Below are 18,592 nucleotides of genomic sequence, written 5' to 3'. Positions count from 1 at the left end.
AGCACCGGTGTACAATCAACATCTGGTGTCATTCATGCACAATTTCCAACATGGTTCAAGGAGAGATTGTCATGCATTGTTACACCGACTCCAGAAATACTCCATTTGAGAAATTTGTCTGAAGGCCCTATTCAAAGAGCAAACGAATGGCACACGTACTTCGTGAACGGGTATAAATTTCACACTGAGACTTGGACTGAAGGGAAAAAACCAAAAACAGTGGTATATTCGTAAAAGGAGTTACATATGGGGGTGAAGATGACTTCTATGGCTTCATTAAACATATGTACGAGTTGGTTTACAATTACTTGGACTCGAAGAATAAAGTTGTCTTGTTCTATTGCAAATGGTATGATCCAACTAGAGGCACAAAAATAGACACGACATATGGTACTATTGAGATTCAAATGGACCGAAGGTAAAGAGAGTATGACCCTTTCATAATGTCACATCTTGTTAGGCAAGTTTATTATGTTCCTTATCCTTCATTTGTGCCACGTAAACGAGGGTGGTATGTTGTAATAAAAACAAAACCATTGGGCCATATTGAAACTGGCGATCTAGTGGAAGATCTTGCTTACCAAGTTGATGAAGTTGGACCAATTAATGATGTCATTCCAGTTGAGCAAATAACCAGTTGTCTGATACAACAAATGAGGGGTATGAAGTTGATGCTTCTATATTGTTGGTTGAAGATAATGTGGATGGAGAGCATGAAGGCATTGGGTCTGAGGATAATATCACATTAGATTATGATAATGATATCGATTAAGAGCATGTAGATTTAGAGTAATTAATGTATTTGGATGAGAATGTATTTTTTTGTAATTTTACTTAATGAACCATCTATTGAATGTGTTATTGAATATATATGAGAAACATATTTGAATATATTTGTGTAAATGTATATATTTGATTAATTATGTATTCTCAATAAATAAGTAATATGCTAACCCGATCTGAGAATGGTAAGGGTCAGAAGACCCGACGCCCAAGGATAGTAGTATGCCAGTCACCTCAGTCAACAGTATGTCCTCCCCCACAGAGTCAGTTAGATCACATGTCCATGGCCAGCACTCAACCTCTTACGTCATTACTCTCCTCTCAGGAGTATATTATGTCTGGGGCACCATCTTTTATTAGCCCACCTACAGAACCTAGATATTTGTTCCAGTACCAGACTGGAGGAACTAGTTATTCATCTTACCAGCATAGTGCAGAATCTAGCTTTCCACCTAAATTTCCACCTACCACATATGTTGAAGGATAGAAAAACACTTAGAAAGGGGGGGATTGAATAAGTGTGACTTTAAATCTTGGACGATAAAAATAAAATGCACAATTATTTTTATCCTGGTTCGCTGTTAACGAAGCTACTCCAGTCCACCCCCGCAGAGATGATTTACCTCAACTGAGGATTTAATCCATTAATCGCACGGATTACAATGGTTTTCCACTTAGCCGCAACTAAGTCTTCCAGAGTCTTCTGATCACAACCTGATCACTCCAGGAACAACTGCTTAGTTCACTCCTAAGACTTTTTCTAGAGTCTACTGATCAACACGATCACTCTAGGCTTAGTTCACTCCTAAGACTTTCTGCTCAGCCAACTGCCAAGACTTCCTGCTCAGCCAACTGCCAAGACTTCCTGCTCAGCCAACTGCTAAGACTTCCTAGAGTATACTGATCAACTGATCACTCTAGTTCCTTACAACTTAATGTAATCTATTCAAGAGTTTACAAATGCTTCTTAAAAGCGATAATCACAACTGTGATATTTCTCTTACAATTTAAGCTTAATCTCACTAAGATATTACAACAGCAATGTAGTGAGCTTTGATGAAGATGAAGATTCTGAGCTTTGGATTTGAACAGAGTTTCAGCAAGTTAATTTGAATTGTATTGGTGCGAAATCGTTAACCTTGCTTCTCATCAGAACTTCATATTTATAGGCGTTGAGAAGATGACCGTTGAATGCATTTAATGCTTTGCGTGTTCCGTACAGCTTTGCATTTAATGTTATACGCTTTTGTCAACTACCTCGAGCCTTGTTCACGCTGTGTCTACTGACGTAGCCTTTAGTAGCTTTAACGTTCCTTTTGTCAGTCAGCGTAGTCTGCCACGTGTACTTCCTTCTGATCTGATGTTTGTGAATACGACGTTTGAATATCATCAGTGTCAAACAGCTTGGTGCACAGCATCTTCTGATCTTCTGACCTTGAAGTGCTTCTGAGCGTGATACCATCTTCTGATCTTCAGTGCTTCTGATCTCATGTTCTTCTGATGCTTCCATAGACCCATGTTCTGATTCTGCTTCGACCATCTTCTGATGTCTTGCCAGACCATGTTCTGATGTTGCATGCTGAACCATTTGAGACACATCTTCTGAGCGCTGAATTATGCGTACTCTTTATATATTTCCTGAAAGGGAAATTGCATTGGATTAGAGTACCATATTATCTTAAGCAAAATTCATATTATTGTTATCATCAAAACTAAGATAATTGATAAGAACAAATCTTGTTCTAACAATCTCCCCCTTTTTGATGATGACAAAAACATATATAAATGATATGAATTTGCGATCAGAAAGAGTAGACGGCAAAAGACAAATTACACAGCTATAGCATAAGCATATGAATATGTCTCCCCCTGAGATTAACAATCTCCCCCTGAGATAAATAATCTCCCCCTGAAATAAATACTCAAAGAACTTTGATAAAAGACTTCCCTGATTATTTCGGTAGAGACGATCATATAAGCTTCTGCCTTCAGAGAATTGATAGCTTCTGACTTCTGCTTCCATTGGACAGCTTCAGAACTTGAATTTCTTTAGATCCTTAGAACACTCACAGCTTCTGACTTCTGCTTCCATTCAGGACAGCTTCAGAACTTGAGTTTCTTTGATCTTCAGAACATTCACAGCTTCTGACTTCTGCTTCCATTCAGGACAGCTTCAAAACTTTGAATTTTCTGGATCTTTTGGAGCATTCACATCTTCTGATTTCTGCTTCCCTCGGATAGCTTCAGAACTTTGAATGTCTACCAACATCACTTCATGCTAGATTTGTATCAGAACATTGTTGAATGTACCAGAGCATCATCTGAGCATCTCTACATCCTGAAATGTTACAGAACAAAAACTAAACGACAAAAGTCAGCATGAACGAGTTAGAACATAAAATGTATATTCAAATACATGATATGTATCAGAGCCAAATGTATCAGAGCATTTAGGCTAAAAACATGTATCAGAGCAAATAATGTATCAGGGCCATAACATTATATGTATCAGGGCAAATAGAATTTTGTCATAACAGGATAGACAATGATATTCAAATTCTATTATCAGTGCTTCTGATTCATTCTTCTTTCTTGCTTCTGATCTCTGAAGCTTGATAGCACTCAGCTTGCTTCAGTTTCCATGGTTTTGCTTCTAGTGTTTGCTTTGAAGATTCACTTCACTTCTCTGTACCTGCAAAACACTTAAACCATATAGAACTTGCAGTTCTTGTTAGTGAATGTGTGGGAGCCTTTACCCAGCAACTGATAGATTTAATCAAATCATTTATCATTTATCTTTCTCCCCCTTTTTGTCATAACATCAAAAAGAATATTTAAAAAGATTCAGATGTATAAAACGACAAAAGAAAACATTTACTGGAATGTAAAACACAAGGAAACTTTTTTCATTGATAATCAAAAGATATTACAAAAGGTTCCTATGTTTAACAAGATGAAAAACATTCCTAGCAAATACAAAAAAGGATTTCCAAAAAGGAAATCACTACAAAAATTAAAAACAGAACCCTAGCTAGACACGCTCTGTGTCAACCCATCAAGAATCCCGGAGGACTTCTTGTCTTCCAGACTGAAACCTCCACTGTAGGAGAGATCCCAGAACCAAGGAGGAAGTGAGGGACAGTTCACAGACAGAGAGCTAATGTTGCAAACGGGGCTTTCCCTTAACATAGAAGTTAAGAATATCATTCTTAACCTCCTCCCATAACTCAAGAAAGTCTTCTGTCTTTGGATGAAAGTTGATAACAACATCAAAGAAGGATCTGACTTGAGAGGTATTAGAAGAGCCATCCCGAGATGCACAGAGATCTGTCGCCTTTGAGTCATGGAGCTTCAACAGGCTTAGGGTGAACGCTAGGTTTTGAGAGAAGAAATGAAAACCGAGAGAGAGAGAGAGAGAGAGAAAGAAAACTTTTAAGAGGAAAACAAAGCGATAGGAAACCGAAAACCATTTTGAAGAGTATTTAAAGGAAAATAAAATGAAACGAATGATGAAAAGCATTTAATGTTACGTGACGTGAGGAGAGATAATAAAGACGAATGAGGTGACTAGCACAGTTACCTATGGTCGGCGTCCCTTCAACTGCACGCGCGCTTATCCATGAATAGTAACGACAGGTTTACCATCCCGAGATAAAGCGTAACAGCTGTTTTGCTTTAAAAGAGGTTCTGAATCAACTTAGACAATGAAACGTTAGTAATAACCGAATCATAATTTCTAAAAGAATTCAATCAGAACTTCTGATTAAAAAAAATGTTCCACATTCATTTCAGAAGATACTCATACATGAGAACTTCTCATCTTCTCATTCTGGGCATAAATCCATACTGATGTTCTTCAGAATGAACTTAAACCTATCTTCAGCCAGGGGTTTTGTAAAGATATCAGCCCATTGATGGTCTGTATCAACAAAGTTTAAAGAAATAACACCCTTCTGAACATAGTCCCTTATGAAATGATGTTTTATCTCAATATGTTTAGCTTTTGAATGAAGAATAGGATTCTTAGATAAACATATAGCAGAAGTATTATCACAGAATATAGGAATGTTACTCTCAAATATCTGATAATCTTCTAACTGACTCTTCATCCAGAGCATCTGTGTGCTACAACCAGCAGCAGCGACATATTCTGCTTCTGTGGTTGATAGAGCAATGGTTGCTTGCTTCTTGCTGTACCAGGAGATTAAGTGACTTCCAAGAAATTGGCAACTTCCTGAAGTACTTTTTCTTTCAATTCTGTCTCCAGCATAGTCAGCATCGCAGAATCCTACTAAGTTGTATTCTTTAGATTTTCTGTAAACTAAACCAACATTAGTAGTACCTTTCAGATACCTTAGAATCCTCTTAACAGCAGTTAAATGAGATTCTCTAGGATCTGATTGGAATCTAGCACACAAACAAACACTGAACAGAATGTCAGGTCTAGAAGCAGTCAGATATAGAAGAGATCCAATCATACCTCTGTATAACTTCTGATCTACCTTCTTACTTACCTCATCCTTACCTAGAATGCATGTCGGATGCATAGGAGTTTTGGCTTCTTTGCAGTCCAGAAGATTAAACTTCTTCAGAAGTTCCTTCACATACTTGGTTTGGTGAACATACGTTCCTTCTGATGTTTGATTTATTTGTATTCCAAGGAAATACTTGAGTTCTCCCATCATGCTCATTTCAAACTCAGCCTGCATAGACTTAGCAAACTCCTTTCCAAGTGTAGCATTAGATGTTCCAAAAATAATATCATCTACATATATTTGACAAATTAAAATATCCTTTTCAAAGGTTTTACAAAAGAGAGTAGTGTCCACTTTTCCTCTAGTGAAACCATTATCCAGAAGGAAAGAACTTAAGCGTTCGTACCAAGCTCTGGGAGCCTGTTTCAATCCATACAATGATTTCTTAAGTTTAAAAACATGATTAGGAGACATAGAGTCTTCAAAACCAGGAGGTTGATGGACATAAACTTCTTCATCTATATAACCATTTAAGAAGGCACTCTTAACATCCATCTGATAGAGAGTGATGTTATGTTGAGTGGCAAAAGAAATTAATAGACGAATAGATTCTAACCTGGCCACTGGTGCAAAGGTTTCTGTATAATCAATTCCTTCTTGCTGACTATAACCCTGAGCCACCAGTCTGGCTTTGTTCCTTACCACTTCTCCTTTCTCACTGAGCTTGTTTCTGAAGACCCATTTTGTACCAATTATATTGAATCCATCTGGTCTAGGAACAAGATCCCAAACATCATTCCTTGTAAACTGATTTAGTTCTTCTTGCATAGCAATTATCCAGTCTGGATCTTCTAGAGCATGATCAACAGAAGTTGGCTCGATCAAAGATACAAGACCTAATTGACAGTCTGCATTGTTTCTAAGGAATGCTCTTGTTCTGATTGGATCATCCTTCTTTCCAAGAATGACATCTTCTGAATGACCAGAGATGAGTCTGGATGATCTTCTGACAGATGGTTCTTCAGAAATACTTAGATCCTCCAGAGAAGCTGATACTTGATCTTCAGATTCTTTGCTTCTGAGAAGCTCTGCTTCTGATGCGTTGCTTCTTGGCTCAACAACTTCTGATATGTCAATATCACAACCTGCAAAATTATCAACTTGCTTTGGTTTTTCAGAACCAAGCTTATCATCAAACCTGATATTGATTGATTCTTCTACAACCAATGTTTCAGTATTGTATACTCTGTAGCCTTTTGAGCGTTCAGAATATCCAAGAAGGAAACACTTTTGAGCTTTGGAATCAAACTTACCAAGATGATCTTTAGTGTTCAGAATAAAGCATACACATCCAAAAGGATGGAAATATGAAATGTTGGGCTTTTTATTCTTCCACAATTCATAGGGAGTCTTATTAAGAATAGGTCTGATAGAGATTCTATTCTGAATATAACATGCAGTGTTTATTGCTTCTGCCCAGAAATGCTTAGCCATATTGGTTTCATTGATCATGGTTCTGGCCATTTCTTGCAGAGTCCTATTCTTTCGTTCTACAACCCCATTTTGCTGTGGAGTTCTAGGACAAGAGAAATCATGGGCAATACCATTTTCTTTGAAGAATTCTTCAAAGGATCTGTTCTCAAATTCACCACCATGATCACTTCTGACCTTTATGATTTTACACTCTTTTTCAGATTGAATCTGAATGCAGAAAACAAAGAACACTGAATGAGTCTCATCCTTATGTTTCAAGAATTTTACCCATGTCCAGCGGCTATAATCATCTACGATGACTAATCCATATTTCTTACCTCTGACAGATGCTGTTTTGACTGGGCCAAACAGATCAATGTGCAAGAGTTCTAATGGCCTTGAGGTAGAAACAACATTCTTAGACTTGAATGCAGGTTTGGAGAACTTGCCCTTCTGACATGCTTCACAAAGAGCATCTGATTGGAATTTCAAATTAGGGAGTCCTCTGACAAGATTCAGTTTGTTAATCTGAGAGATCTTTCTCAAACTAGCATGACCTAATCTTCTGTGCCAGACCCACTGCTCTTCAGAAACAGACATAAGACAAGTCACCTTCTGACTCATAAGATCTTGCAGATCTGTCTTATAAATGTTGTTCTTCCTCTTGCCTGTAAATAGGATTGAGCCATCCTTCTGATTTACAGCCTTGCAAGACTCTTGATTAAAGATTATATCATAACCATTGTCACTTAATTGACTGATAGATAAAAGGTTATGAGTTAATCCTTCTACAAGAAGTACATTAGAAATGGAAGGAGAGTTACCAGACTTTATAGTTCCAGAGCCAATTATCTTGCCCTTCTGATCTCCTCCGAACTTGACTTCTCCTCCAGACTTAAACACCAGGTCTTGGAACATAGACCTTCTTCCTGTCATGTGTCGCGAGCATCCAGAATCCAGGTACCATGACATGTTGTGCTTTGTCCTTCTTGCAGCCAAGGATATCTGCAATAGGAATAATCTTATCCTTAGGTACCCACATCTTTTTGGGTCCTTTCTTGTTAGATTTTCTCAAGTTCTGTTTGAACTTGGATTTAACATTGTAAGCAATAGGAGGAACAGCATGATAATTTTTAATGTGAGTTTCATGATATTTCCTAGGTTGTGTCACATGCTTCTTAGTGTGTGTTACGTGAAAACTTTGTGCATGTGAGGTGTGCCTAATATCATGAGAGTGGCCATACTTGAACTGATCATACAATGGCTTGTATGTAATTTTCATTTCATCAACAGGTTCAAGTTTGTATGGAGTTTCACCCTCATAACCAATGCCAACTCTTTTGTTTCCAGACACAGCATATATCATAGAAGCTAGCTGACTTCTGCCAATACTTCTAGATAAGAACTTTCTGAAACTTAAATCATATTCTTTCAGAATATGGTTTAGACTGGGAGTGGATTTTTCTGAATCAGAAGGAGATCCAACATTATTGGATAGTTTTAAAAGTTTTTCTTTTAATTCAGAATTCTCCAATTCAAGCCTCTTTGTTTCAAATTCAAATAGCTTTTTCAGCTTTTTGTATTTAATACAAATCTGAGACTTGGATTCCAGAAGTTCAGTTAGACCGGAAACTAACTCATCTCTAGTAAGTTCAGAAAATACCTCTTCAGAATCTGATTCTGATGTAGATTCTGATCCGTCATCTTCTGTCGCCATCAGCGCACAGTTGGCCTGCTCATCTTCTGAATCATCTTCTGACTCATCCCAGGTTGCCATAAGACCTTTCTTCTTATGAAACTTTTTCTTGGGACTTTCCTTCTGAAGATTTGGACATTCATTCTTGTAGTGTCCAGGCTCATTGCATTCATAGCACATGACCTTCTTCTTGTCAAATCTTCTTTCATCAGAAGATTCTCCACGTTCAAATTTCCTTGAACTTCTGAAGCCTTTGAACTTCCTTTGCTTGGTCTTCCAGAGTTGATTTAGCCTTCTGGAAATCATGGACAGTTCATCTTCTTCTTCAGATTCTGATTCTTCAGGATCTTCTTCTCTAGCCTGAAAAGCGTTAGTGCATTTTTTGATATTGGATTTTAATGCAATAGACTTACCTTTCTTTTGAGGCTCATTTGCGTCCAGCTCAATCTCATGGCTTCTCAAGGCACTGATAAGCTCTTCCAGAGAAACTTCATTCAGATTCTTCGCAATCTTGAATGCAGTCACCATCGGACCCCATCTTCTGGGTAAGCTTCTGATGATCTTTTTTACGTGATCAGCCTTGGTGTATCCTTTGTCAAGAACTCTCAATCCAGCAGTCAGAGTTTGAAATCTCGAAAACATCTTTTCAATGTCTTCATCATCCTCCATCTTGAAGGCTTCATACTTCTGGATTAAGGCAAGAGCTTTTGTCTCCTTGACTTGAGCATTTCCTTCATGAGTCATTTTCAAGGACTCATATATGTCATAGGCAGTTTCCCTGTTAGATATCTTCTCATACTCAGCATGAGAGATAGCATTCAGCAAAACAGTTCTACACTTATGATGATTCCTGAAAAGCTTCTTTTGATCATCATTCATTTCTTGTCTTGACAGCTTTACGCCTCTGGCATTTACAGGATGTTTGTAACCATCCATCAGAAGATCCCATAGATCACCATCTAGACCCAGAAAGTAACTTTCCAGTTTATCTTTCCAGTATTCAAAGTTTTCACCATCAAATACCGGCGGTCTAGTATAACCATTGTTACCGTTGTATTGCTCAGCAGAGCCAGATGTAGATGCAGGTGTAGGTATAGTCCTTTCACTTTCATCAACCATCTTTTAAATGAAGCGTTTTTCTCTTCCTGAATCTTTTCTAAACACGGTTAAGTGCTTGCACCTTAGAACCGGCGCTCTGATGCCAATTGAAGGATAGAAAAACACTTAGAAAGGGGGGGATTGAATAAGTGTGACTTTAAATCTTGGACGATAAAAATAAAATGCACAATTATTTTTATCCTGGTTCGCTGTTAACGAAGCTACTCCAGTCCACCCCCGCAGAGATGATTTACCTCAACTGAGGATTTAATCCACTAATCGCACGGATTACAATGGTTTTCCACTTAGCCGCAACTAAGTCTTCCAGAGTCTTCTGATCACAACCTGATCACTCCAGGAACAACTGCTTAGTTCACTCCTAAGACTTTTTCTAGAGTCTACTGATCAACACGATCACTCTAGGCTTAGTTCACTCCTAAGACTTTCTGCTCAGCCAACTGCCAAGACTTCCTGCTCAGCCAACTGCCAAGACTTCCTGCTCAGCCAACTGCTAAGACTTCCTAGAGTATACTGATCAACTGATCACTCTAGTTCCTTACAACTTAATGTAATCTATTCAAGAGTTTACAAATGCTTCTTAAAAGCGATAATCACAACTGTGATATTTCTCTTACAATTTAAGCTTAATCTCACTAAGATATTACAACAGCAATGTAGTGAGCTTTGATGAAGATGAAGATTCTGAGCTTTGGATTTGAACAGAGTTTCAGCAAGTTAATTTGAATTGTATTGGTGCGAAATCGTTAACCTTGCTTCTCATCAGAACTTCATATTTATAGGCGTTGAGAAGATGACCGTTGAATGCATTTAATGCTTTGCGTGTTCCGTACAGCTTTGCATTTAATGTTATACGCTTTTGTCAACTACCTCGAGCCTTGTTCACGCTGTGTCTACTGACGTAGCCTTTAGTAGCTTTAACGTTCCTTTTGTCAGTCAGCGTAGTCTGCCACGTGTACTTCCTTCTGATCTGATGTTTGTGAATACGACGTTTGAATATCATCAGAGTCAAACAGCTTGGTGCACAGCATCTTCTGATCTTCTGACCTTGAAGTGCTTCTGAGCGTGATACCATCTTCTGATCTTCAGTGCTTCTGATCTCATGTTCTTCTGATGCTTCCATAGACCCATGTTCTGATTCTGCTTCGACCATCTTCTGATGTCTTGCCAGACCATGTTCTGATGTTGCATGCTGAACCATTTGAGACACATCTTCTGAGCGCTGAATTATGCGTACTCTTTATATATTTCCTGAAAGGGAAATTGCATTGGATTAGAGTACCATATTATCTTAAGCAAAATTCATATTATTGTTATCATCAAAACTAAGATAATTGATAAGAACAAATCTTGTTCTAACACATGTGCCCCAGGCTTCCAGCAGACTGGGGGATCCAACACCCCACGTCCGACACAAATGCCCCCAGGCTTCCAACCGACTTGGGGATCCCGCACTCCACATCCCACAAAGGTGCCCCCAAGCTTCCAGCCGACTTGGGGATCCCACACTCCACATCCCACACAGGTGCCCCCATCCTTTCAGCAGACTGAGGGGTCACACACCTCGCCTACCACATAGGTGCCCGCCCCCATCCTTTCAGCAGACTGAAGGGTCACACACCTCACCTACCACACATATACCTACTCGTGAGGATGATCATGTGGAGTCAGATGGGGATGATACTGCGCATGGAGACGATGATCAGTCTGATGGTGACGATCCTCGGGGGGGGGGGGGGGGTGATCCGAGAGAGATTCATATCATTGACGGAAGATATTATATATGGCCCACGGGAAGTTCGTAAGTATCTTATATATTAAATTTTAATTAAGTTTACATTTGTTTTTTTAAATATAAATTTATATTTAATGCATGCTAATTAAAATTATTGTTTTTTAGTTTTGGGCCGAGTCGGACTGCTGCCAGGTGTGTGTACTATGTGATTCAACAAATGTATAAAGAAGCTTGGACAACTTTTAGAGATGCTTCAAATAAAGAGGCTTGGTTTAATTGTTTTAAGGTATAATTAATTAATTTTTTGAGTCATTGTTTATTTAAATTTTTTTACTATAGTTTTCTAACAGTTTATTTAAATGTCATCATGGAAATATATTTGGGATCAAATGAGCGATAAACTTGTTAAAAAAATTATTATAGCAGAACATCAAAAGTAGACTTTCTGACACGTTGCGATGTATTAGAAAGTGTTGGGAACATGATGGTAGTCGTCCCGAGTGGATGGGCCAAGAAGTTTTTGATAAACTTCTTGTGTATTGGAAATTAGACGAATTTAAGGCTAAATTTGAAAATGCCAAAAAAATGAGGGCATCTGAAAAAGGGGGTCACCTTAATGCAGTTGGAAGTATAAGCATTTACGAACATTCTCGACACATGGTAATTATTACCACTTTTTAAAGTTATGTTTTGATTAATTCTTTGTTTTAATTAAAGTAAGTTTTATTATTTAGGCTAAGAGGTTAGGGAGATAACCACTGATGGTCGAGCTGGTTAAAGAAACTCGGACAAAAAAATCGGGTGATTATGTTGATGAGCGTACACGGAAAGCTTTGGTAAGTTATTCAATTTTTATTGTATTTTTTTATATTTAATGGCAGTTTTGTGATGTGATTTTCACGTGGCAACTAAAAAAGTTGTGGCGTGATTTTCACATGGCAACTAAAAAAGTTGCGGCGTGATTTTCATGTGGCAACTCTGATGTTGTGGCATAAAAATCACATGACAACTAATTTTCATTTTATTATTTAATATATTTTAATTTAAGTTAAATACTTAATATATTTTTTTGTGTAGGAGGATTATCAAACATTGCTTGTAACATTTTTGGTCAATAATCCCCAATATACTCCTAGAGAAGGAGAGCCGCTTCATCTAGATGTTGATTTTTATATTTGGAATGAAGTCGTTGGCGGAAAAGGGCCTAATGGATGTTTTTTTAGTGGTGGAAATTTGGCGGGAAGCTCGGGAAGTGGGGATAGAACTTTATTTCAAAGAGTTAGAGATGGAGAAGGATCGTCACGTCCAGCACAATTGACACCGCAAGTAATGGAAACAATAAGACAATTGGCCCTAACTGAGGCGAGACGTGAGTCAGCGCAACGTGAGGCAGCGCTAAAAGCCCAAATGGATGAGCAAGCGCAACGTGAGGCGGCGCTAAAAGCGCAAATGGAAGGGCAACTACAAATAAAGATAATGGCGAAGAGGCAAGCAGAGATGGAGCCACAAATGCGATTATTTATGCAATTCCAACAAAGAAGTGGTAGTCAACTGTTTGGTGAAAACGTTGGAGTGATTGGAAATGAGCGAAGAGAATGATGGTGAAGATGTGAACCTTGAGGATTTTCCCGATCTAGATGACCCTTAGGATTAATTTTATTTTAATTTAAATTTGAAATTGTGTCGGATAATTTAATTTTATGTAATATTTTGTTTATTATATTATAATTTCAATATATTTTAGTATTTTGTTTATTATATTATAGAATTTTATTTATTATTATTATTTCAATTAAATAAATATTTTTGTTAATATTTATTAATTTTGAATAAAAAATATTAATAATGAAACCTTTTTTATAATTATAGCATTTTATTTTTTAATAAAAATTAACGTTTGTGACGTGTTATACATGTCACTAATTTGTGACATGTTTATCACGTCGCTACACTTTTAAATTAATCAGAAATATTGTGAAATGATATCCACGTCGCTAGTTTATATCATGCTTTTCACGCCACAACTTTTCTCCCGTGTTCTGTGCCATCCTGCTTTTTTCTGGCGCTGTCTGTTCCAACAGACAAAAGTTGTTGGGGTCTTTGCATCACGTTGCGACGTGATTTCCATGTCACTATTTAGTGACGTGAGAATCATGACACAACAAGTTTCCACGCTCTCGCGAGCGACATATATGTCCACGTCGCTAATTATGTGTTGTGACGTGATATTCCATTTTGTGGCATGGGAATCACGTCGCTACAAAGGTTATTTTTTGTAATGTAAATTACCTAACGCTAAGATTTGCAAAGATCAAATCTGTTATAAAATTCATTTTGTTAGTAAAAAATATTCATGAAACTATTATACTAGGAACACCCTTTCTGACATTATTATATCCTTTTACGGTCAGTGATACTGTAATAAACCACAATGATAAGTTAAAAATTGACTTTTGAGATTTAAAATCATAATTAAATTTTGAGATTTATTATGTTATTCTACTAATAACATCTATGTTAGCAACTCCGGGATTAAAAGTGTCTTCAAGAGTTTGAACATACATAACTAAAGAGCTTGGAGTAAATTCATTGGATAAGCTCATACTAATGTTGGGATGACAATTAAAATAAACTGGACCATCATTTAAGTTTGACTCAACTACAGCTATAGTTGAATTTTGAAAATCTTTTATTCTAGTATCTCGTAATATTAGAAGGATTGGAGTATTCAAACCTAATTTATGTAAAGGTTTTATAGACACTTGTATTCATCCTAAGTGTATATACTTGTAACCTTCACGATGATGTTTTTCTAATAAGTTTTTATTCAATAAGTTTATAGTTTCATACTTATTAGTGATAGAAGTTGCCAATTCAGTTGTATGAATAATCTTTTTAATATTAAGTCCAAAGGTACTAATCTTATAAATCTCTTTTAATTTAATTTCTGGCATAGACCAGTTAGCTAAACGACTTTCCATTTCTTGGATTTCTAATTCATGGTTTTGGAAATTATCTTGATCTAATTCATAATTGGTAGTACTAGAGGATGCAGGACATAAGACTCTATTATTAGTGCTTCTACGACTACTAATTCCTAACTCGCTTAAAGCCCTTAAGATTTGTGACATGATTCAATACAAATTGTTTTACAAGAAGACTTTTTAAACAAACTAGTATCTAAAAGTCACAAGATTTCTTCTTAACTCTCTCTAACCCCCTTATAGTTTGTTTCTTGGATTGTAACTACAATGAACTAAACCAACGGTTTTACGGCCTCAACACACGGGACTAACGACCGGGACCACTCATTACCAGTAGGTACACTAACAAGACACAAAGGTCATGGTTAAAGATTAGAGAAAATAGGAAATATGTAGATTTAAAATTCTAAATAGGTTTATAAAAACTCCTTTAAAAATAATTGTATTAAACCATATTTTGTGAACAATATGGAGTTGCCCGTATAAGGGCTCCCAGTAACCCCTAAGGTAAAAAGAAAGTTAGTTATAAAAGAAAAGCTCTCATTACCATAAAAAACATTATAAAAAAGATAATCAAGAATTTTATAACAAGCCTTACAAAAGAAATTATGGTAAGAAACCACAGAATAAAAGAATTTTTAAGAAATCTCATAACAAAGATAAAGATGTAAAATGTTTTAAATGTGGTCGTTTTGGTCATTAATCTAATAAATGTAATGTTAAAGAAAAAATCAATCAAATCAGTAATTTAGATATTTCTGATGAATTAAAATAAAGTCTTATTAGTACTCTAGAAAATATTATGTTAAACAATGGGGATTCTTTTTCTTCCGAAGAATCATCCTATGAATCAGCATATGATGATGTTAATCAATTAAACAATTCGGAAGAGTCGGCCTCTGATTCTGATGAATGTTTTGGGTTAGATTTTTGTAGTTGTAACAATTGTTCAAAAAGAGTTAATGTCCTTACAAATAGTCAAGCTAATACATTAATCACCATATTAGATAAAATGCAAGACTCTGAAAGTAAAGAAGCTTTCATGCGTTAGATAAAAGGTATTATTAATGATAATTATGTTCATAAAAATGACATTTATAAAATAGAATTTAAAGATATTATGAAAATGTTTGAACCACCTAAAACAATTACTATTAACGATTTAAATAACGAAATAAAAATATTAAAGACTGAAATTAGATATCTAAAAGAACGTGGAGATAATTTAAAATTAAAATTCTTAGAGTTACAAGAAAATTTTATTATTAGTCAAGAACAAAAGAATAGACCAATTGAGAATCCTTCAATATCAGATACTAATAATTTTGAAAATTACATAGATAATATTGTTAGGATTATATCCCACAAATGGTATACAAGAGTCTAATTAGTTGTTCAGAATCAAACTTATGAATTAATTTCCTTAATTGATTCTGGAGCAGATTTTTAAATTGTATTCAAGAAGGATTAATCCCGACTCAATATTATGAAAAAACAAAAGAATCACTAAGGGGAGCAAATGGTAGTAAATTACAAGTTTCTTATAAATTACCTAACGCTAAGATCTGCAAAGATCAAATCTGTTATAAAACTTCATTTTTGTTGGTAAAAAGTATTCATAAAACTATTATACTAGGAACACCCTTTCTAACATTATTATATCCTTTTACGGTCAGTGATACCGCAATAACCACAAATGCTTTAGGAAGAACAATTAAATTGGAAACTTCATTTTTGTTGGTAAAAAGTATTCATGAAACTATTATACTGGATACACCCTTTCTAAAATTAGGGATCTTAATTCCATTAAAGAAAAAAGAATATCCCATGTAAATCAAATAGATATAAAAAGAAAACAAATTAATTTTATTAATAAAGAAATTCATTTTAAAAGAATAGATGAACAATTACAATCTAAAAAAATTCAAGAAAAAATTAAGGATATACAAGACAAATTTGTTAAAGACCTCTGTTCAGAACAACCTAACGCTTTTTGGAAAAAAAAGTTCATGTTGTATCTTTACCTTATGAGCCCAATTTTAAGGAAATTAATATACCAACTAAAGCTAGGCCAATTCAGATGAATAAACAACATCTAGATTATTGTAAAACTGAAATACAAGATTACTTAAAAAATGGTCTAATTAGGCCAAGCAAGTCTCCTTGGAGTTGCTCTGCCTTTTATGTTGTCAATGTCTCAGAATTAGAGCGAGGAAATCATCGTTTGGTAATTAATTATAAACCTTTAAATACCGTATAACAATGGATTAGGTATCCTATTCCTAATAAGAAAGATTTAATTAACAGATTACATAATAAAAGTGTATTTTCTAAATTTGACCTTAAATCTGGATGTTATCAAATTCAATTAAAAGAGGAAGATAAGTACAAAACCGCTTTTGTAGTGCCTTTTGGACATTATGAATGAAATGTTATGCCTTTAGGACTAAAGAATGCTCCTTCAGAATTCCAAAATATTATGAATAATATATTTAATGAGTATTCTCACTTCACCATAGTTTATTTGGATGATATTTTAGTTTTTTCAGATTCTATTAATCAGCATATAGACCATATGAATAAATTTTATGAAATAATTAAGTCTAATGGTCTAGTTTTATCTGAAAAGTAATTAAAAATATTCCAATCAAAAATTAGATTTTTGGCTTTTGATATCAGCCTGGGAATGTATACTCCTATTAGTCGGTCTCTCGAATTTGTTAGTAGATTCCCAAATGAAATAAAAGATAAAAACCAGCTACAAAGGTTTCTAGGTTGTCTTAATTATGTCTCGGATTTCATTCCCAACCTTAGAACTATTTGTGCACCATTATTCAAACATCTCAAGAAAAATCCTCCTCCTTGGGATGATTCTATGTCTCAAAGTGTTATTCAATTAAAAAAAATAGTCAAAAAAATTACCATGTCTAGGAATCCCATGTCTTAGTGCCAAATTAATAGTCGAAACAGATGCCTTTGACCTTGGGTTTGGAGGAATTTTAAAACAAATACTTCCGGGTTCAGAAAAGGAACAAATTGTCAGTTATTATTCTGGGACTTGGTCTTCTGCCCAATTAAATTACAGCACTATTAAAAAAGAAATTTTAGCAATTGTTTTATGCATTATGAAATTTCATGATGATTTATTTTCTAAAGCATTTTTATTAAAAACTGATTGCAAATCTGCAAAAAATGTCTTACAAAAGAATGTAAAAAATTTAGTTTCTAAACATATATTTTCTAGATGGCAATCATTACTTGCATGTTTTGATTTTGAAATCATGCATATTGAAGGGATTAAAAATGGTTTGCCTGATTTTTTGACAAGAGAATTTCTGCAGGGTAACCATGAACAACAAAAAGACGAATACTAAAGCGTCTTATGGCCCCCCATTACCATCAAATGATAAGCAGATTATTTTGGTTTCGCCCACCTACTTATCAAAGATTAGCCCTCCTAGTTCCTCCTCTAATGGGACTGGAGTAAAAAATGAACTGGTTTCTCCTTTACAGTTCACTCAGAAGATTACGGCTTCCCCTTCTCCCCCGAAGGATTCGCCATCAAAATTAGCATATTACACTCCTCCTCCTACGGAGAGGACAACTTTTATTACAAATTTTTTTTCATTGCATATTATTCCTCTGGAACAACATTACTGCCCTCAAGGCTCTTCTTTGACACAGGTTATTACAAAAATATTTCCTCAAGGCTTCTTCTTTTTACCAAAAGATATATTAAAAACAAGAGAATTTTATGAGTTTATACTAGTAGACTCAGACTCCATTACTCTCACTCATGAATATGATAACTCAGTTATTAAATTTTCAAAGTTTAAAATTAATAAGGTCTTATCACCCGCTGATTGGAATCTTCCTCCAACAGCTGTTAAATCATTTTCAAGACAATACACTCAACATTACAACTATCTTGATTACATGGACACTTGGTCCCATTTTCTTTGTGTTAAACCTTTTGAATATACCTGGTTCATTTGGTTTAATAAGAATATTTCATTATCCTTTCCTAACCGGTTCATACAGTGGTGTATGGACTCAATGAAGATATATTTCCAGATTATGCCTCTAAACTTATAAAGAATTTACTTTCACTGTTACGTGCCCCAAGCACAAATCTTTACTGGCTTTTTGCGCCGTTTTTGGCATTAACTGAATTACTTCTTGGACATTCTCCTCTGAACAAATATGGCCAGAGTGTCCAGCCCAACAATTAGTCAAAAAGATATCTATTAAATGGTGGGTTAGGTTTAACCCTGAATTACTATCACCAAAAACATTACAAAATTGGTTTAAAGATCATCCAAGATTATGC

Source organism: Vicia villosa, linkage group LG3, assembly GCF_029867415.1.
Source record: "Vicia villosa cultivar HV-30 ecotype Madison, WI linkage group LG3, Vvil1.0, whole genome shotgun sequence".
NCBI classification, from domain to species: domain Eukaryota; kingdom Viridiplantae; phylum Streptophyta; class Magnoliopsida; order Fabales; family Fabaceae; genus Vicia; species Vicia villosa.
This window is presented reverse-complemented; position numbering follows the sequence as displayed.